We start from the raw sequence: 21,785 nt of genomic DNA on the forward strand, positions 1-21,785 counted from the left end.
TATGTTATCAACAAGTCAAACTGATCTCTGCTATTACAGAAAAATATCATAAGGCTTATTTCATGTGAATTCATTTTCATTGAGCCTGTGACTGAGAAAAAATAAAAAAGATGGGATTTTATAAAAAAAGGTAAAAGGTAAAGGTGTCCCCAACCAGTCGTGTCTGACTCTAGGGTGTGGTGCTCATCTCCATTTCTAAGCTGAAGAGCCAGCGCTGTCCGAAGACGCTTCCGTGGTCATGTGGCTGGCATGACTGAACACCGAGGTGCACGGAACGCTGTTACCTTTCCCACCGAAGCGGTACCTATTTATCTACTGTTAAATACTGTTACCTATTTATCTACTTGCAATTTCTTGCTTTCGAACTGCTAGGTTGGCAGGAGCTGGGACTGAAGACGGGAGCTCACTCCGTCACGTGGCACTCGGGTCTCGGACTGCTGTCCTGCCGACCTTCAGGTCTGCAGTTCAGCGTCTTAACCACTAAGCCACTGCAGCTTATACTGTGTATCAAATTCTATGTTCTCTCAAAAGATATACAAAAACAATGCCAGAACAACTACCAAGCACTGGGCTGGGTTCGTTCTCTCTCTCTCTCTCTCTCTCTCTCTCTCTGAGTATATTTCATATGTTATATGTGGTTTCCTTTGGTTAAAATTACAGGAAGGAAAAGTAATTAGTGACGATGTCCCAGTGAAGATTTTCAGAACAAGAACAACCAGATGCTCCTGTTAGAAATCATTTCGTTATTTTGGCAAGATAATATATAGACAGCAATACAAACCGACCATTTAAGTTAAGACCAAAATTGATACATTTTTAGTTAACTCTCAGGCTAAAAATAAAGCACACACAGACTATCCTGAACACTAAGGGCCAAAACTGCACATTACTTTAAGGATGCAGCTAGCAGCTGCACCTTTTTCCTTTTTTACTCTAAAGCAGGGATGTAGAACTTCAGGCTTGGGAATGAAATTTGGCTCTCGAGTCCCTAGAAGGCCACACCCCTTTCCAAGCTCCCCCCCCTTTTGTTGGGTGGTTTCCTGGCTTTTGTGCAGTTTTTTCCCCTTAAGCTGTGATATACGGGATTGGGGGGGGGCTCTGTGGGATGGGGGTGCGGACACTGTGTTACGGTGGTTCTGCTCCTACCTGCAGGGCCAATTCCAGAGACTGGTATTGGGGGATTCCTGTTCTACTCCATGGCTATTAAGCTGTGGGGTGCCACAGGGTTCTATTCATGCTGTTCAACATCTATATGAAGCCGTTGGGTGAGGTGAGGTCATTAGGAGTTTTGGGGTAGGGTGTCACCAGTACGCTGATGATGCTCAGCTCTGTTTCTCCTTGTTGGAGTCAGCTGGGATGGTGAAGGTGCTGGACAACCTGGAGGATGTAATGGGCTGGATGGGGGCCAATAAACTAAAGCTGAATCTGGTAAGCGACTGGTCCTGGATGGGGTTGCACTCCCCCTGAAGGAGCAGGTGAGTTGCTTGGGAGTACTCCTAGATCCATTCCTGTCATTGGAGGCCCTAGGGGACTCTGTGGCCCCGAGTACTTGAGGCCAACTTCAGCTGATCCGCCAGCTACGGCCTTTCTTGGACAGGGATAACCTAGCCACAGTAGTGCACACACTGGTAACTTCCTGTTTAGACTACTGCAATGCACTCTATGTGGGGCTGCCCTTGAAGACAACTTGGAAGCTGCAGCTAGTGCAAAATGTAGCAGCTAGACTTTTGACCGGAACACCTCATAAAAACCATATCACACCAGTTTTAAAGGAATTGCACTGGCTGACAATATGCTTCCGGTCGGATTTCAAGGTGCTAGTGATGACATTTAAAGCCCTAAGCGAGTTGGGACCTCGATATTTGAGGGAACGCCTCCCCCTATACATGCCTGCCTGAGGATTGAGATCTGTTGGAGGGGCCCTCCGCTGCATCCCACCAGGGTGAGACATACCCTAAGGTGTGATGTGGAAGAGTATTTTCTCTGCTGTGGCACCCTGGTTGTGGAATGCCCTCCCCTTGGAGGCCTGATTGGCACTTACATTGATTTCATTTCAGCGCCAAGTTAAAACATGGCTTTTTATCAAAGGCTTTGAGGGCTAAATGCATTCCCTAAAGTAGCACACTATTTTAACTGTTTTATTGTTTTAGTTTTTAAATTGGTATTTGCTTGCTTAATGGTTTAATATGTTTTTAGCTGTTTACATTATTTATTCTTTTGTACTGTCTAAATTGATTTTATCTGTACGCTGCCCTGAGATCCTAATGATATAGGGTGGGACATAAATGTTTTAAATAAATAAATAAATAAATAAAAACTGGAGGTTTTTTGGCTGTTCTCCTTTTGTCTTCAGACTCGCCCACCACTGGAACGCAGCCTGCGAGAGCTTCTCCGAAATGGAATTCGCCACCTTTGGGCTGAAAGGCTCTGCAACCCCTGTTCTAAAGTAAGTGCCTGGGAACCAATACAGATTGGGACTCTAGTGTGGGGAGTAGGGAAGCTGTAAACCATTGCCCCTGCTATACTCCTAGTCTGAATCACACACACACCCTGCACACACAAATATCTGTACTTCCTTTAGGCTGAAAAGGAAAAAAAAAAGATGGCGCTGTGATCTATGTTTTTAAAGCAGGGATGCAGAACTAGGGATGATGGAGAAATCCGCTGCAGATTCAAATCAGGCCAGATTCCTAAGAACCTGACCTGCGAAGTCCGCACCAGGCCGACCCCACGCACCTCTGTGTCTGTCAGATTTCCCATAGGGCGTCTCTCCATTCCAAATGGCACCGAGATGCCGCCAAGGCCCTTCCTCCCCATGCCAGCTGTCAAGGGCTTCCGTAACAGCTGGCGCAGGGAAGAAGGGTCCCAGCGCAGCCAGCCCCAGCGCTCTCACCCTGGCCTCCTCTCAAGAAGACAAGGGAGAGAGCGCTGGGGTGCTGCCGAGGCCCTTCTTCTCCGTGCCAGCAGTTAAGGGCTTCCTTAATAGCTGGCATGCAGAAGAGGGGTTCCGGTGCAGCCAGCCCTCATGAAGGAGAGCCACCCTGTGAACTCTGACAGATGCGGTAAGGCTCCGGGGAAATCCACGGGGCCCCAAGTGGCCCAGATTTCCCCACGGTGGACACCCCCAGACCAGAAGTCATGGGGTTTGTACACCCCTAGGCAGAACCTTCTCCAGCCTGTGGAGCCTCCTTGGGTTGCTCCAGGGGTGGGGCTTGGCCTCCAAAGGAATCCCTCCCCCGAGAAATCACCACTGTTAGCTCCAATCTGAGATAAAAGGGGATGCAGGTGGGTAGCGGGCCATCTCTGCTTCTTAGCATGCACTGGGATCTGTCTGCTGAAATCACTTGGTTGCATGACAAGGCCAGTTAGTCTTGGTTGTATCCATTGGCTCTCACCCCACTGAAATCACCCTATGCCATGGAACCCAGGGTTCTTTCCCAGCCTCGTCGCACCCCTTATCCCAGAACATGTGCTCTGGCTGCCTAGGCCCCTGTTCTTGCTGAAGCTGCTGGTGACCCACCTGGAGCCTTTTCCAAGGATTCCTTCCTTTTGCTGAAGCCTCAGGAGTTTCCCCACACTGCAGCACCATCTGCAGGAAGGATCTAATAGATCCCAGGAAAGGCATCTTCTGGAGGGCGTTCCTCTACAAATTATAGCCTCCACCCCTGTACTCATTTTCCTGTTGTGTGCTTGTATAAGCGTGTAGCAATTTGGTCTATTTTTGAACCAGTTTTTTATTTGGAGGTCCAGCCACTTTGGTGCAGCCTTGTCCTGGTCAGGATTACGGTCAGACTTCCTTTTGGGGTATTCTTTTTGTTTCCTCTTCACCCCATTGCGATCAAGTTAAATTCTCCAGAACAGTTGGCTTGATACGTAATGTGTCCTGGAACCCCCTTTTCCACATGAAATGTCTAAAAGAGGAAGTAAGAAGAAGTGGACTGCACAGAAGACAGCTTCTGTCACCTTGACTGTGTACAAGGACAAGTCCTGTGAGCTCTTTGCTTTGCTTTTGCAATCTCAGCCCTAAATCTTTTTCTGTCATTTTCTCTCTCCCAGCAGTAGGGATGCTGGAGAAATTTGAGACAGACTAAAATGAGCTCAGATTTCTAGGAATCCAGCCTGCGTAATATTCTGTAGAGCGACCCCCTCAAGCTGTGTGGAGTCTGTGGACTTTCAGATGATTTTTTTAATTTCCTGAAATTTAGGCATACTTAGTTGTAGGAAAACACATAGGTTTCTGCTGAGGAAAAGTTGAATGGAATGGGAGATAATATGCTAAATGTTGCATACTAAGCTAAACTATGTAAATTCTTATGAAACCTCTCATGGCATTATTTGCATATTTTTCCACATGATGAAAACAATAATCGCATGTGTCTGTGAGCGAACAACAGAACAAAAGGCACCTGACAATCGGTGAAACACAGGTGGAGCGGATTTTGTACAGTCCATACATCCCTAGCCAGCACTGTTAGGATCCTCAATTTGCTTAGCCCTCACCTCTATGACTCTCTCAGAGCCATAGTCCAGCCCAGGTCAATTTGGACATTCCACACACATCTGTGGCTCCATTTTGCTTTTTGCTACATTTGCCTAATCTGTGCAGGCATGTCTGTAATTTATGAACGATTGAGTCCATTTTAGAGTTCATATAGTACCTTTTGCCAACAAGCTCATTCTGAAGAGATATACTTTGTATATTTTTTATTCTTGCATGTTCAATAAAATCCCCTTGTTTTTGAAGAGACCTGTGTTTCTGCACCATTGGGTCATCTCTGCCAAGACGTGCTATGACCAAAGTACAAAGTTCCCTTAGACGGGTGTATCACTGATTGTGTGTAGGCTCATACACTTATCCAGAGAGTATGTTCAGTCAAAGAATGATCAGCACAATCTGATGAAGGCTGCCTGTTCTGCAGTTCCCGGGTCTACTTTCACCCCAATGAACAGTTCATGCAGCTGCATGAACGCTTTCTCTAGTGGATTGGAGTGCTGTGCAGTGAGCCATCTCTGTTGCTGGCATGCATATGATACAATTGTAACTATTTTGTGAGTCTGCACAGAATAACCTACATAGACCATGCTTGCAAAGAGCAACATCTCAGATTGATCAAGGCCACTGTTTTCTGATGATGATGGAAGACATCTTAATGCAGGATTAATTAAAAACAAAACAAAACACCCCACCAGGGCACATTGCCATCCCTCCTGGTTTGTTGAAAACACAGGATTTAACTGCTCATAAAGTAGTATTGCTCAGTATTCTCCACTGACTGGATTTCCTTTTGATTTCCTGCTGAACAAGTTTTGGGTGGGGTGTGGGTATGCATGGGAAAAGCATGATTATGCAATTATGTGATTTTGGTGAATAACTTTAGCCTGGAGTCTTTTCCTTAAAGATGAGCTTATTATTGAAGTTAAACTGAGCTTTCTTTCTTTCTTTCTTTCTTTCTTTCTTTCTTTCTTTCTTTCTTTCTTTCCTACAGGAGATAGAAGCAGGAATGGATAAAAACAGATGATTAGAACAATGATAAATCAGATTAATTAAAAAAAACTTTACATGCTAAACTTCCATTAAAGAATAAGTGAATATTAAATCATCTAAATATAAACACATTATCCCTACAGTTTAGATATTACTATCTAAACTGAGCCGATGCCTTCTACTGGATACATTGAGTTACAGGAAGTTTTTCTGTGTAAATGAAGAACCAATTTGATCATTTCTCAAATATTAATATTTCAGAAATGCCAAGTATTTGAGAAATGCCCTGTCAAATGATGGTTGAATCCAAAGAAAAGTGCAGGTAATGGGGCCTGCTGAAGTCATCTTCTCCCAGTCTCGTTACACATACTTTTCTCTGGATCCAACATACAGGCTTTTTATTTTCATCTCAGTAACTATCGGCGTAAGAAAAGACCCTTTGTGTGGACACATCTGAAATAATGAGATGAGACACAGAGATGTGGGTAAACTAGGGACACACTTAAAAGTAAGAACTGCAACTGTAATGTGTGTGGGGCACTAGCTCTAATTTTGGAGCTGCTAGTGATTCAACGTAGTAGCAGTTCAGGTGAGATCCCCATCTCGTGATTTGGGTGCAGTCATTCTCTGTACCCTTGCCAACTGGTACACCATTGTATGTACTTGAGGGAGGCCCCCAGGTCCCACAGCTTTGGGGAGGTGAAAACAGATTAGCTTCAAAGGGGACCTGTACCTAGGGATGTTGGAGAAATTCGAGATGGACTAAAATGGGCTCAGATTTCTAAGAATCCACCCTGAGGAATCTGCTGCAGAATGACCCCCTCAGGCCGCACGGAGTCAGTGGGCTTTCGAATGGTTTTTTTACTTTCCTGAAATTTACACATATAAATTCTAGGGATGTACAAAAGTCACTTACCTTTTCGCGGATGTGATTCACGGTGGGGAGGGGAGGTGTTCCGTCCCTCCCCCCAGAATCCTCGATGGGGGGGGAGGCGATCCGGTCCTCCCCCTCCGGAATTCTGCCTGGCCGGCCCCGCTCCGCAGCGGCTCCACGGAGCAGCTGGCCAGGGCCGTCTGCAGCCGGAGTTCCGGCTGCAGACAGGCTGCTGCGGACACAAATGGCAGCTGCCATAGCGGCCGCCATTTGCGTCCAGCCAGGCTGCCATGATAGGCTATGTAACTATTTATGTAGCCTATCACGGCAAGCTAAAAAACCACAAAAAAAGGCGTACACAAATGGCGGCTACGGCGGCCGCCATTTGAGTTCCCTATTTTTCGCCGTTTCATCTTACGTAAATATTTCCGTAGGCTATTCCGGCAGAAAAAAGAGAGGAATGCAAATAGCGCCCACTACGCTATTTGTGTTCCCCTTTTTTTTCTTCCGTAATAGCCTACGTAAAGATTTATGTAAGATAAAATGGCGAAAAATAGGGAACGCAAATGGCGGCGGCTGGAGCCGCCGCCATTTGCATACGCATTGTTTTTTTTTGCTTGCCGTGATAGGCTACGTAAATAGTTACGTAGCCTATCACGGCCTCTGCAGGGACGCAAAAGGCATCCGTGCATTAGCCATGATAGGCTACGTAAGTATTTATGTAGCCTCATGGCTATGATTAGGAAGCCGTGGTGGAATTCTCCGCCATCCCTAATAAATTCATAGGAAAATATGCAAGTTTCTGCTGAGGAAATGTTGAATGGAATGGGGGACAATACGTTAAATGTTATGTACTAGGGTAAATTATGTAAATACTTACGTAATTATTTGCACATCTTTCTGCATGACAAAAAAAAATCACATCCGTCTGTGGGTGGATGACAGAACAAAAGGCACCTGACAATCCGCGAAACACAGATGGAGCAGATTTTACACAGTCCGTACATCCCTACCTGGACCCTGCCTTCTGAGTCCCAGATAGGGGTGTACGAAACACTTACCTTGTTCTGCTCGGGCCATCCGCGGTGGGGAGGGAGGCGCTCCACCCCCCCCCCAGAATCCTCCCCAGCTGGCTCCACTCCATAGCGACTCCGCAGAGCCGCTGGCCGGGGCCGCCTGAAGCCAGACCTCTGTCCGCTGCTGGGCTGTGGCCGCAAATGGCATCCTCTGTAAAGGCCGCCATTTGCATCCCTGCCATAGCCATGATAGGCTATGTATATATTTACGTTGCCTATCACGGCAAAAGGCAGGAACGCAAATGGTGGCCGCTATGCCATTTGCATCCCTGCCTTTTGCCATGATAGGCTACGTAAGTATCTACGTAGCCTATCACGGCTACTGCAGGGACACAAATGGTGGCTGCTACACGATTTGCGTCCCTGCGTTAGCCATGATAGGCTACGTAGATACTTATGTAGCCTATCATGGCTTGGCAGGGCTGCAAATGGTGGCCAGTATAGCGGCCACCGTTTGTGGCCACAGGCCAGCAGTGGCTGGAAGACCACCTGGAGCTGCAGCCGCTGCCGGAGCCGCTGCTGGAGCCGCTGCCGCCGCCAGGTAGGCTCCAGCCCCGGGGGATTCCGCGGGGTGGCAGGGGGGATTGCCCTGTTCCGCCACGGACTCTGGGGGGCCGGATTCTTTAGATGCGAGTGGCAAGTCTTGGGAGTTCCCAATCACCTTAAAGGTGCCTTTGGATACTCACCACATCCTTACCAATCCTCCCCTACCCTGCACAGCTTTGCTGCAGAAAAGGGAAACACCTCTGCTTAGTCTCTCTTGCCTTACATGCTCACGGTAACATCTTGCAGGTAGACCTGCAGATCTTGCTGTGAAATGCCATTACCAGCATTCTAAAGATGAATGTCAGGAGCCAGGCTGTGCTCACCATTGGGCCTAGCAGGCCTGACCAAAGCCCAACACCGGCATGCACAACTGTTGTCAATAGCGGAGTGCTCCCATGAAACTCTGCCCAGCAGGGATGAGGCTGCTCTCTCTTCTTGGCCTAGCAGTCTGAAACCACCACCTCACCACATGGGAGAATTCTGCTCTCACCAACATCACTGTTCCACTGCTGGTGAAATGAGAAGAAGTGCTTAGTTAGAGAGCTTAAATATACCTACTGGTCCCACCCCCACACCAGCAGCAAAGTGGTATGTATCCACTCACAAAGTGCCAACTGACTTTGGGGATCTTACAAATACTACTCTTGGCCTGTACCAGATGTGGGCATATGGGAATATTTTAAGGGCTGTCTTTATAGGCAAAGAAGGAAAGTGTGCAAAGTGTATTTAGTGTGAAAACCAGATGCAAGGCCTAGTTGTAAGAATGCAACTAGAGAATAAATACTCTATGTAGTTGTAAATTAATATGGTTTAATTGTCAGATACACACCACTATTTAGGGACCTTATGAAGAAGTATCAGTGGGAAACTTGATTTAAATCAGTTATTTAAATCGGCCTGTTCTCTTGGAGATTTAAATAATTGATTTGAACTGCCTTAATTTAAACCAATCTACCCTGGTTAGAAAACCTCTGCTTTGGAGGAGGAATAGATTTGTTCTTGAAAACAATTAGGAGAGTTGCATATTAAAACCTTAATGACAATTAGATTCTTCCAATAATGTAAAAATCTTTTGTCCCAGCTTAGGAATTTATGTTAAAGGCCTGGGAGATGCATGCCCATTGCATTTCTGACTTGCTTGCCAAAAGAGCAACTGGACTTGGAGGTTATGTACTTAGCAACGTACACCTGGGATTTCATTGCAACTTGTATTTCTGAAAAAATGCGGCCTTATCATAATGTAGTTTAGGCTGCAAATCCTATACACACTTACCTGGAGTAAGTACCATTGAATGCAATAGGGTTTACTTCTGAGTAGACATATATAAGATTGCACTGTTAATTTATTTATTGAGGTGGAACTGGAACCTGATATTATTAAAAACACACACCATGGAACAAGCAGCATGAAGTGATTTTCTCCCATGATGTTCTTGTGGTTAAGTGGTTGTAAAGATACACTTCATTTCAGTGAAATTGTTACTTGCCATAAGGCAAATTCACCAAACACCTTTATCACAGAAAATTACAGGGAGAAGGGGAATTATTTATAGTAACTTCTTCACTCTCTTTTTTTAATCAGTTGTATGGAATAGGCCTGTAAAGTGCTCTAAAGGTGGAATCCTATGTATGTTTAGACAGAATGCTGGGAGTTGTAAGACTTTTTTCTGTCTAAGCATCCATAGGATTGTGCTTAAACAATTATTTTCTATGATCAGTTCAAAATTTTACCCTGGAACACAGTTGTTAGGAAAGTAGATAGGATAAAACAGGGGAAAACAGGAAAGGGTAGTTTAAAAAAATGACAAGACTGCCCAATTTCCCATAAAGTTAGATTCATCCTATTTTCTATATATAACACTCCTAAAATGTGTATTTCTCATTCTACCCACATGAGCAAACTAGACACTGCCTCTTTAGAAGTTTAACACAGTTTTTAGTCAGATTAATTTGTCTGATTGTTTCTCAGATCTTTCAGTATAGTTATAGTAGTTGATCCGCTATTGTTACCACTACAACTGCTTAAAGAACCAATCTTGTTCTCCATTTTAGCTCAGTATAAATTATGGCATGGTTAATACATGGTAAAATCTCTCATGCAGGGCTGAAGGATCTGTGTGAGTGCAATGTGTAAAGAATGTTCTTTTGTGCTCACACAAATCATTGCTAGGAAGCTTCATGGCCTCATTGTCTCATAAGTTACTTCTCCCATGGGAACCTAAGAAGCTGCCTTATACTGGGTTGGATTATTTATCCATCTAGCCCATTATTGTTTACTCTGACTGGTAGAAGCTCTCCAGGGTCTCAGGCAGGGGGTCTACCAGACTACCAGGGGTCTACTCTGGTATTGCCACTACCAGAGCCTTTTTAACTGGAGATGCCATGGACTGAATATGGGACATTCTGCCTGCAGAGCACAGCGATGTCTGTCACTTGGAAATCTGGTCCTTTAGGGGCTTAACGGAATCCTGCAGTGTGCCTGACTCCATTTGCATTTGTGAGCTGAGCTATGGGTTTTCCCTGAACTCTGGGGACTTTTTGCATATTTTGTGTGTGCGTCGAACTTAATCTGCACAAATAGAGGTTTATACAAATTGCAGCCATAATTTGTGCAAATTGCAGCTGTACGTTATGTAGTTGGAACAAATTATGCAAATTTGTGCAAAATTCAGCCATAATTTGCGCAAATTAAAAACATGGAAAATCTGCTAACTGGCCTGACTTGCTGCAGACCGAGTCGGGTGAGTTTGCGGAAAATGGAATTTTGTGAATTTTGTTTCAGTTCGCAGATCATCCGAACGTGCCCCATGAACTCTGAATGCAAACGAGAGTGGATTTTTCCCCAAACAAATTGTATACACATTCCCGAACATGCAATCGTGTTTAAAAATGCATTTTTTTAAATGCACACTTTGAAATGTGCATTCAAAAAACAAACCTCATTTTCATGCTTTAGTCCATGGGAGGAAGTGTGCACTTTTGAAAACTGCACAGAAATATGCACTTTTCCTGTTTGAAATGTGCACTTTCCCCATTCAAATGAACCGAAAATCAGATCGCAAACAACAACAGGAGTGGGCCAAACCGAGCAGTAAAGTGAATTTTGGAGAATTCTGGAAAACTTGAACATCCCTGTTCTCCCATGCCTAGCAATGGTCCTCCCTACTCACTTAGTTTTACTCAGTTGCAGCCACAGGACTGTTCCACATAAGGGATTTTAGCATGTGCAGCCAACCCAATTTTGACACATACTATCTGGCTTTCACTCCATTATTTTCTCGCAGATATTGCATTTTACAATATTCTACTCCTAAATGCCTGCAAATTAACATAAAGTAATTGGATATTAATATCACATAATTTACTTCGTTACCAAGTGTGGTTTCTAGTAATTGATATTCAGCAGAACATGTACTGTATAGGTGAACCCTGCATCTTCTGGGATATAATTTCATTAACGTTAAATCTAGATGAGGTGAAGTTCTTCTTTGAATTAGTGTAGTTTTAGATTTGAAACTCTAAAGATTATCATTTTCCTTATCCAGTTGTTTCTCAATAGTTGTTGGAAGCAATTTCTGTAGGAGCATTAGTTGAGGTAGTAATCATAGAATATGTTATATCTTTGATTTAAGATAAGAAATAAGATTTTTACAAATTCAGCCATTCTCCAAAAAGCATGGATGTTGGAAGTGGAAATTAAATCAGGACTAAACACATTCCATGTGTTCAGAGGTGTTATTCTGCTAGCACAAAGCTTTTACTGCTTGTGGAAATCCTATTTTCATCCTTGTGCAAGTGCCAAATATGATACTTTGATTCTGCTTAACTCATTGCACCAGCCGTTGCACAAGCCATTTCACATGCTGTTTCGCTGAGCATTTCACAAGCCCTTGAACAAGTCCTTTTACAATTCATCAAGACTTCATTAAGTTAGATCTTGTTTACACTAGTTGTTTCACTAGTGCTTGAACAACTGCTAGTGAAACAATGCCACCTCTTGTACTTTTCCTGCTAGTGTAATGTTGAATACAATCCAATGTAAATAGTATAACCCAGAGAGATTTGGCTATTGAGCTTCATCTGTTGGGCAGTATAGAAATGTAACGAACAAACAAACCCTGCTCAGTGTAGCCTCCTCGGGATGCCTTGGAAGACAGCCCTTTTTGGCCCTTGGGAGCTGCTGTAGGGGAATGAGAGCAGTTTTGGTCTGAAAGGATTGGGAGAGTGGTCAGGGAGAAGAATTGAAGACTGGAGAGAGGACAGAGAGAGACTGAGGAGATTACAGAGAGGAAGGGAGGAAGAAAAAGAAACCATCCAGAAAACACTGTGAAGGAGAGCACAGCTGCCACCAATGCCCATCCCAAACACTCAAACTGTGCAATTCATTTTCAGGGTGAGGGAAGGTTGCTTCCCAATCCCAAGCACCACACACATTTTCAAGGAGGCTAAGAAGGGGTAATAGATCACATTGTGCAATATCTTGGTTGAACAACTCTGACATCAGAATGGCATTTGGTGTGCATGCTCAGGTCAGGACAACATCCTGCATTCAAGTAGAAGCTACAGTTTGAACACTGTGTCCATTTTCAAGAGGGCCAGGAGTGGAGGTCTCTCAAACACTGTGCTTTACTAATACTGTTGGATTTGTCACTAGTATAATTTGTCATGTCAATTGGTTGTTTTTATTTTTCCCAGAGCTTTGTCTCACTCATCTTCACAGCCATCTCCACACATTTTTCAAATGGATAATTGAGGCTGAAAGATGATTATTTGCCCAAGGCCACACAGTAGGCCAGTTTGCATGTCATGCTAAGCCACCATGGGTTAAACAACCCCGGGAGGCTTTGTAGTGCATGCCAGCCACCATTTTGAATATGCAAGTGCAGTGGGTAAGCACTGTGGCTTGTAGTGTTGTGCGAACCTGGGTGGTGTGGGTTATGTGAGGGTTAAACAACCCTCACATAACCCTAGAACAACCCATGGACTTGCATATTCAAAATGATGGCCAGCATTTGTTGGCACGTCAGTGACTTTATGAGGCATTTGAACAGTTCTTGGATCCATAATCCCACTCTTTATTGACAAGACCATGACAGCTTTTAAGAGTAGCCCACTATGGGGGGAAAAGATGCTGACAGCCAGCAAGTTCTGTAAATTGCCCACAGTGCACTTTTGTCAAAGGACGGATGGGCAGATGTACTGGCAACTGGTGAGAGGAGAATATATATATACACACATACATACATATATATGCGTGCGCATGCGCACGCACACACATATTTACATTAAGACAGACTGCATCCACAGTGGATCCAGAGCCTCCTTATTGTTTTGCTGTTGTGTCACTTTACATCGGCCTCTCTCTCTCCTCTCTCTCCCCACCTCTCTCTCTCTCTCTCTCTCTCTCTACACACACACACACACACACACACACACAAAACAGGGAAATCGTCTTTTGGCTTTTGATTGTATGACTTACAGGCAACTCTGTCAGCTGCAAGATTACTGCATGGGTGGTGTGATTAAGCCTTGCATAATGCACTTAGCCCCTTTGAGCCAATTAGTCTCTCCTCCCACCTCTGGATGACATCTGTTGTTCTTTCACAGGTTGGAGGAGGGAAACCATAGAGCCTAGAGAAATCTGTGCAGTGCAACACAAAGGATTTCTTCATATATTGTTCAAAGGTGGTGATTACCTCTCAGCGCACCCTGTATTTTACATGCCATTGCCACATCAGCATGATAATTTTCTCAGCTGTGGAGACATTTGCACATAGAACTCATTTTCGTCCAATTGAGAGATCTCAGTGGAGTGACCTGACAATTGTGAGTGATCAAGCTGATGCCCCTTTGGAGACCGTTCTTCCACTCTTAGAGCAGTTAGCTGGTCCTGGCAAAGCCTCCCCTGCTGTGTGCCTGACCTTGCTTCTAATGATCTTATCCATCTGGACATATTCATACAGCTGCAGGCTTTCTCAGTAGAGTTGGCGAATATGACATCCCTTTACCCTGGCTCAGTAGGAAGCTGCTGCTTAAAGTTATGGAAGGACATCAGGATCACTGGCGCAAAGTTCAAAGTTTCTATGAATTGAACTTTAAGTTCATGTGTGAATGTACTTTAATATATTGACTAGGGATGTATGAGAGTTTTGCTTCTGTTTGCAAATCATGTGAACCTGTCCCATCCACAATCCCAAAGGCAAGCAAGAGCTTTTTTCTTGAGAAGTGTTCACAAATGCCTGAACTTGCGATCATGTAAAAAAAAAAAAACAGTTTGTTTTAAAACGTGCACTTTGAAATGCACATTTCTCAAAAAATACAGGTTGAAAATGAAAATGGGAGTGAGCTGAAATGGGCTCTGAGGTGATTTTTGGAGAATTGGGGTGAGCTCCAAATTCGCTGCTTCTCCCATCAGTAATATGGACACTTCATGTCAACAGGGACCTCAGACTGCCTCCGTGTGGAGCATCCCTCCCTAGCTGTTGCCATCAAGGGCCTTGTGGTAGATGCATTCACTGCATCATAAGGTGGACATGTCACATGTGTCCTATTTGGAGGGCTATCAGAGGAAAATCTTCTATTTCAAGTTGTCTTCTATCTGAAGGGCTGTCCAGTCCTAGTCTGTTATAAAGATAAAGAACCATAAGAAGCCAGGAGAGTGAGGCTCTTGAAGTTGGCCATCAGCAATTAGCACCCGACAGCAGACTGAGTGGGCAGGCACACAGGTCATTTGATCACAGTCTTCCCCCTTCTGATGAGATATATTGTATTTCTTTTTAAGTTATAATAATACTTCCTAAATTTGTTTCTATATCTATCAATTAGCATGTGCAATTTTTATGTAAAACAAAGTTCTCTTTTTTGATGATGTGTAAGTGGCCACCCTGCTGCATCATTAAGGAGCAGGGCCTTTGATGTGGTAACCCCCAAGCCTGTAGAACAAACTCCCAGAAAAAGTTCAAATGAGTGATTACAGCCTTTCAGGCCTTTAGGGAGAGATTCAAACATATTTATTTGGGAAGGCATTTCCTCAGTGAACGGATTGTTCTGCTTATGGCTTTTCTGAGTAAGAAATATTTTAATTGGATACTGTTGATCTTGGTTGTATCATATTTTAGTTCAGTCTTTTGAAAATGGTTTTGGTAGTGTAGTTTTATATTTGGAATTTTTTAAAGCCACCTTGAGCCTGTAGAAAATGCCTTGGAAATATACACAAAAGAAAATAATAGTATAATCCAGGAAGTTCCTAAACTGTAGGGATGGGTGGCTTTGTTGAATAGCCCAAAGGACCTTCCTTCTAATGGACACACACAGGAGTTGATCCAGTATTTTCTCTTCTATGATGTGTGTACGAGGCACTGACTGAGATCATACAGAGTTCTGAGTTACTCTAAGCTCTGTAGTCAGGGATCACATCACTTCTATGGTTTCTATGGCATCTGTGGTTTCTAATATTAGTGCCACTTCACACATTACATTTTTAAAGGCACAGGCCTAAGTTTTTTTTTTTTAAGTGGGCAATATAAAGTCTGAATACCACAAATGTGTTTGCGAACTGATGTATCGTAAAGGTTCACTTATGTGGGAGATCTCAGTTGGCTGCAATGCCGTCCTAGTATACGCTCGGTTACGAAGCTGGGTTTGCCTCTTTGTGTAATCTAGGAAATGACCAAAAGTGTGAAAGCTGTGGCTGAATGAAGCTATGTGCCATCACTACTCTAGCCCTATTCCAGCATTCAAGGCATTCACTACAGGAGCACATGTGACCCCTCCTGCTGGCATCTGTGCATAGAGCTGTACTTGTGGAGGCCTCTGTCAGGGTGGAAACTGAGCCCAGAGAGCCCCAGAGCAGTTCTGATTCTGAGGGGGAACAGCAATCCGTGGGAGAGGAGCGCGCTCATCTCTCACAGGAACAGCAGCTGGCAGAGATTCCTCCCAGCAGCTGGGAGAGATAGTGACCCTGGCAGCGAGAGAGTGCTGGAGGGGGGCTTGCTGGATGCTCGGCGCAGACGCAGGGAGCGGCGACAGATGGAGGGCGCAGAAAGGAGGCGCTCTGCTTGTTTGGCGCTAGAACAATGGTCGCGTCCCAAGGACCCAAGGGAAAGAGGGAGGATCTCTCCATAGCCCATAAGTTCAGAGTCTTCCCGCGGTTCTCCTTCAAACGGGGACCAACTGCCTTACCTGGAGCTTAGGCTACTCTGCTATCTATCCCCAGTGCAGTTCCTTGCTTAGTCGCTAGTGTTTAGTATCTGTAAGAGTCATAAAGGAATAAAGCCTTGGAAAGAATCCTCGTTGCCAGTGTCCTGAGTTGGCTATTGGAGGGGACTGCAAGAGGCAGCTAGGGCGCTCCTGACAGCCTCCTTTCTGCAGACGTCCTCACTCTCTGCATGGACACTAGCTCTAGGCCTCACATGACATGTGCAATGTTGGGGCAGAGCTACATAATGCGACCCTGCTCCTGTCTCACATGCTTGAGTAGCCACTTTCTTTATCACCTGGATGAGAGTTCACCTTCAGTGAGCTGTTTTCCCGTTCCAATTCATTTCCTGCAGTGTCAATGCTGATGAAGGACCTCCATACTGATTACATGCTTAGGTCGTCACCTAAGATATTTTAAATGCTCACTCACCTAAAGTGAGACACATTTCGAAATACAGGTACACTTCTTGAATGACGATATTGGCTGACTTGGTTGCAGACCTGAGTGTACCCTTAATGCATACGTAGAAGAAACCCCCTTTCTGATATCCAAGATCAAATGGAAGAGCGCTCTTGACAATACTAGCATCTGTGCACCAGTGCCCTGCAGTGAGGGCACAAGGAGATTGGTTGCTAATGATCACTTAACTTCCATGGAAGTCTCTCCCCTTGGAGAGTATGGGACTGAGCATTTTCTAGAACTGTTGCCTTGTTTCAGGATCACGTAAGCATAGAGGTGTCTTATTCCCTTCTGTAAGGAGGAGTGAACAATGGGAAACACCCGTGTTCATGTGGAATGTTTCCTTCTAATCCAGGGGTGCACAACCCCTGGACATGTGTTGCGCAGCCCTTCGGCTCACCCTCTGCTGCCACTACCAAATTCCTCCCCTGCTGCCACCAATCAGCATTGCTGCTTCCATGCTGCTAATGCCAGTGTGAAAGCAGTGATGCCATCCAGGTCACTGGGAGGAGGATGATGCTAAAGCCTCCTCCTCCTCCTCCCAGTAACCCCACAGCAGCCAGCATCACTGCTTCCCTGGTGCTAATGGTGCTGCAGAAGCAGCAATCCCCTTTGGGATCACTGGGGTGGCGGGTGGCAGTGGAGGCTTTACTGTGTGTGTGTACGTACGTATGTGTGTATGTATGCCCCCCTGGTGCATGCCCTCGGGGCCAAAAAGGTTGTGCACCCCTGCTCTAATAGAAGAAAATACGAAACTTGTGCATTTGGTTCTCCTGAACATTGCCATTGTGTGTAGGATCATGATAGAAACTTTATATTATAAAGCATGGCAAGTTACTGCAAAATGCAACATCTGCCTCACTGAAAGTATGACTTGATTCTTAGCCATGGGGTGGTGGGGAGGAAGGGTCATTAGCCTGTGCACCTCTCTGCTCTTTTGCTGACAAAAAACAGAGGCAGCCCCTAACTCCAAAGAGCTTGCTTTGTGATGCTGAAGATGTGACTTGGGAAGCCAGCGTATTTCATTGCAGTCCATGCAGTTTTACTCAAGCAAACATGTTTTTAAGAGCAACAGAGAGTCTTGTGGCAAATTGAAGGCTCACAAATTTATTCTGGCATAAGCTTTTCTGGACACTGTCCCCTTCATCAGATGCATGAAGTGTTAACCTCAAATTGGCAGATTTATGTATACATGCTGGGGGTGGGGTGGGGTGAGGGAGATGTAAAGTGTGTTGCCAGAGGGAACTGAAATGCAAGAAGTACAGACAGTGATTATTACTTTAACAATTGCCATTCAGAAAACATTATTGGGTGATAACCAGACATCATGGCTAGGAATGGTGTGGGTGTCTGGTTGGGGTGCAAAGCTTGGTGAGAAATCACCCCCCCGGATGCCAGTCTGTGGCTCCCAGTGCTTGCCCGACTTTGCACGTGCTGAGTTGGGCAAGCACACCAGTGCCTGTCCCCTTGGCAAGCCACTGTAGCCGGGCCGAGAGGGGCGGAAGGAAGCTCCTCTCATCTCCTCCTCCTCCCCCAGCTACAGCTACAGCAGCAGCTTTGGCAGTGGTGGGGACAAGCCGGTCATTTTGTGTAAGTGTAAGAGACTTATGTAAAACTACCAGCATGTACCCATCATGCTGCTGCTGTGACAGGGATGAGAGGGGCAGAAGGGAGCTCCTCTCCTTTCCTCCTTCCCCCATCCCTGCTACAATGGGGGCAGCAGCAGGGACACCCCCACAGCTCCCTGCTCCTCGAGGCAAGCTGCCATCTTACATAAAAATGGCAGCTCGTATGAAGGAGCAGGACCTGCAGGAGTCTCGTGGACTGCTTGCCGAGCCCTCCAGGGCTTGCACAGCCCAGCTCGTGAGGGCGGGTGGCAGCGGCGACCCAGTGAGCGCCCCCACAAGCCTGGCGCAAGTGAGTCTGTCCATTCCTAATCATGGCAATGGTGAGCTGATTAATATATGTAGCATGATAAAAAAAAAGTCCTTATTCAAACCACAGGAAATAGAGTTGAATCTCCCTTCAATAGCTCCCTTCAATTGCTGGAGCCAACTTTGTCACTTGAGGCTCAGGTAGCCTCAGCGGTATGGCATGACTTCTACCAACTTCAGTTGGTGGCCCAGCTATGCTCCTATCTGGACAGGGATAACCTGGCTTCAGTTATCTCTGCTCTGGTAACCTCCAAGTTAGATTACTGCAAAGGCGGGCTGCCTTTGAAGATGGATCAGTAGCTGCAGCTTCTGCAAAATGTAGCAGCCAGACTCATAATGGGGACCAGAAGGTCCGAACATTTAAGACCGATTCTGGCCCACTTGAAGTGGTTGCCTATATGCTTCTGAGCCCAATTCAAAGTGCTGGTTGACCTATAAAGCTTTACTTGGCTTGGGGCCACAGTAAGGGAGGCTTGGAGGGCGACAACAAGGGAGAGGGCCTTCTTGGTAGTGGCCTCCCATTTATGGAATAATCTCTCCGAGGAAGCCCACCTGGTGCCAACATTGTCATCTTTTTGGCACCAGGTTAACATTGCCCTCTTCTCTCAGGCATTTGGCAGCACATAAGGAGTCTCTTCAATAGTCTCGCTGATTCTTTTAAATTGTTTTAGATATATGTTGTTGTTGTTGTTGCGTGTGCTATTTGTTCTATGTCATTATGTGAATGGTTTTATACTTTATACAATGTGTTTTAATGTTGTTTTTTAAACTGTGAACCACCCAGAGAACTTCGGTTATGGGGTGGTATAGAAATAGAATGAATAAATGAATGAATAGCTTTCAACAAGTGTGGTGTCGCTACTATTGCGATTTTTTCCTTCCAGCCCAATGGGTCTTATCACGAACAATTTCATCATATCATTTCACAGTTAGTCCATGCGTTCAAGGCAAAATCTGAAAGGCAAAATGAAACAAAGCCAGGAGAAGATAGAGGCTGACTCTATACAGCCCAGCCTTTTAGGTATGGGTAGACTGGCCCTTGGGGTCACTGCTCACAGAACTGTTCTGGAACAGAGGCATGGTTCTGCTGAGTCAGCATGCTGCTTCCATTCATTCAGAAAGCTGCATCATTCCGTACAACCACTGAATGGTGTGTTCTGGGTAGGGATGCTCGAGGAATTCGGTCTGTGCAAATTCCGATATGAACTGACCTGACTTAACGCCTCCGAGATTAATGTGTGGATCTAAGAACGTAACTATCAGTCAGATTTTGCTCTTCAATGTTGCATCAAAGTTTCCAGTCCAAACAATGGGTACAAATGCATTTCAAAATGTGTATTTTGAGATAAAATATGTTTGGAGATGTGTATTTGGAGAGAAAATATGTGTTTAATACACATTTAAATGTGAATTTGCATGTATATGCACATTACTGTAGAAACGGGATGGAATGGACTAAGAGTGAGAACAAGTGAAAGTGACATGTGCTGATGGTGGTTGAGTCTAGGGCAGTGGAGGAAGAGAAAGAGGTATAAGGAAATTAGAAAGACAGACTATTTTGTACGTAGAATGGGAGGATGCACCATCTTGGGCCTCCCCTGGCAATTAGGGCTGGGGAGACGTGTGCTGCAAGATTAAAAACAAAACAGAAACAACCTTCTCTCTACACTACAGGAATGTTTCAGAAGGAGAGGAGAGGAAAAAGGACATCCCACTCTCCAGAACGATGTGTGTCTTCCCACTGATAAAATGTTCAGATTTGGAGCTGGTGGCCCTCTAGCATTCTACAACATAGGACAGGAAGGCCTGGGAGGGGGCCCAGAAGGTGTCCTTTATCTCTTCTCTCCTAAAACTGCCTTCCCCCAAGAGGCCTGAACATCACTGCAAGGCAGCTGTCCCAGGCTATCTGCAGCCCTGAAGAGGATGACTCCTCTTATGGGGTGGAGGAGATGCATTGCAATACTGTGTTGCAGGTCTCACTTGTAGACCCATAATATAAACTGGAAAGCAAACAAATATCACGTGTGTGGCGTGTATTATTTTTTTTGCTATATATTTTTTTGCTCTGGGGTTTTTAAGGGGAATCTCAAGATTTAAATGGTGTTGCACCTACTCACTTCTCCATCTACCAAAAGCAGCAGTCCAGTTCTCACCCATTTCTCAGCAACTACATATTTTATAACTCTTGGTTCCACTTTTTTTTTTTTTTTGAGGTTGTCAGAGACATTTGCCACTACAAACTGTGCAGCTAGCTTGCACTGAAAAATCTAGCTCAGTGTTTGACACTGATACCGTAAAAGCCGATGACAAAGCTCAAACAGAACAACCATTTATAGAGATTAACTAGTTTGGTGGATTGCCCTGCAAGCTGCAATTTAATGAGCTGGAAAGTCTTATTTTTACAAATGCTAACATTTAAAAGGACTAAAGGGACAGAAGACTATATTTTATTGATGTTTTCCTGAATAAAATCATATATCTCAATGACAGCCAGTGTTAGCCTCCCGATTTATAACATGCCTGCACACCAAATAGCCACTTAATTTGAACATCAGTCAAAGTTGTAATCGCAGGCCAGGTTTTCCAGCTTCCTTGTACTGTATTCAGAATTTTGAATGTGGAAATTAATTTCCCATAGTGCATACATGAAAATATTTTTGCACTGCTTACATTCAGCCACAATATTTTGCCGGTTAAAACAGCTCCGGTTCTGACATTGGATGCAGTGTAAATCACCCACTATGCCACTAAGAACGAAAGCACATGCTCTGATTGAAATGTGATGTGAGTTAAATGAGACTCGGCTTTATTAGGTTTCACAGACCTGGGGATGCCAATTAAGTGCCAGATTGTACATGCATGGAAGTGAGTTGTCCTATGCAAGTTGCTGCCGATGCGGAGTTGCCCCCAAATAGCCTGAGTGGGAGCTAGATGCCAGCTCAGAAATGTGAGTCAGTGAGTTAACGTCTCCATTCCACTTTCTTTCTCATCCCAGAGAATGAATAAATTGTAACCACTCCTATGAGGTCATTACTTCACACATCTGCAGATGAATACACTTTAGGGCAGGAGTGGGGAACGTGGGGCTCTCCAGATGTTGTCCTTCCTCAGAGCAGGCATGGGAGGTGTGTCCAGGAGATCACCTGTACAGGAGCTCACCTTCCTGAAGAGCCACACCTGCCACTTCCTCATCCGACATGGTTCTCCAGAG

The 21,785-nt window shown here is 44.9% G+C and overlaps 1 long non-coding RNA gene across 1 annotated transcript in view; it reads left to right on the top strand.

The window, feature by feature from the left end:
• LOC146359101 (uncharacterized) overlaps positions 1–20,583 on the top strand; it is a 127,109-nt gene extending 106,526 nt beyond the window's left edge. The window contains exons 3-4 of the long non-coding RNA XR_014787193.1: positions 2,354–2,446; positions 20,249–20,583. This is a non-coding gene — a long non-coding RNA (uncharacterized LOC146359101). The remainder of the gene's footprint in view (positions 1–2,353; positions 2,447–20,248) is intronic.
• The last annotated feature ends 1,202 nt before the right edge of the window (positions 20,584–21,785 follow it).

The sequence above is a fragment of the Heloderma suspectum genome, chromosome 1, assembly GCF_057233095.1.
Source record: "Heloderma suspectum isolate Gila_16-S chromosome 1, 16-S_ref, whole genome shotgun sequence".
NCBI classification, from domain to species: domain Eukaryota; kingdom Metazoa; phylum Chordata; class Lepidosauria; order Squamata; family Helodermatidae; genus Heloderma; species Heloderma suspectum.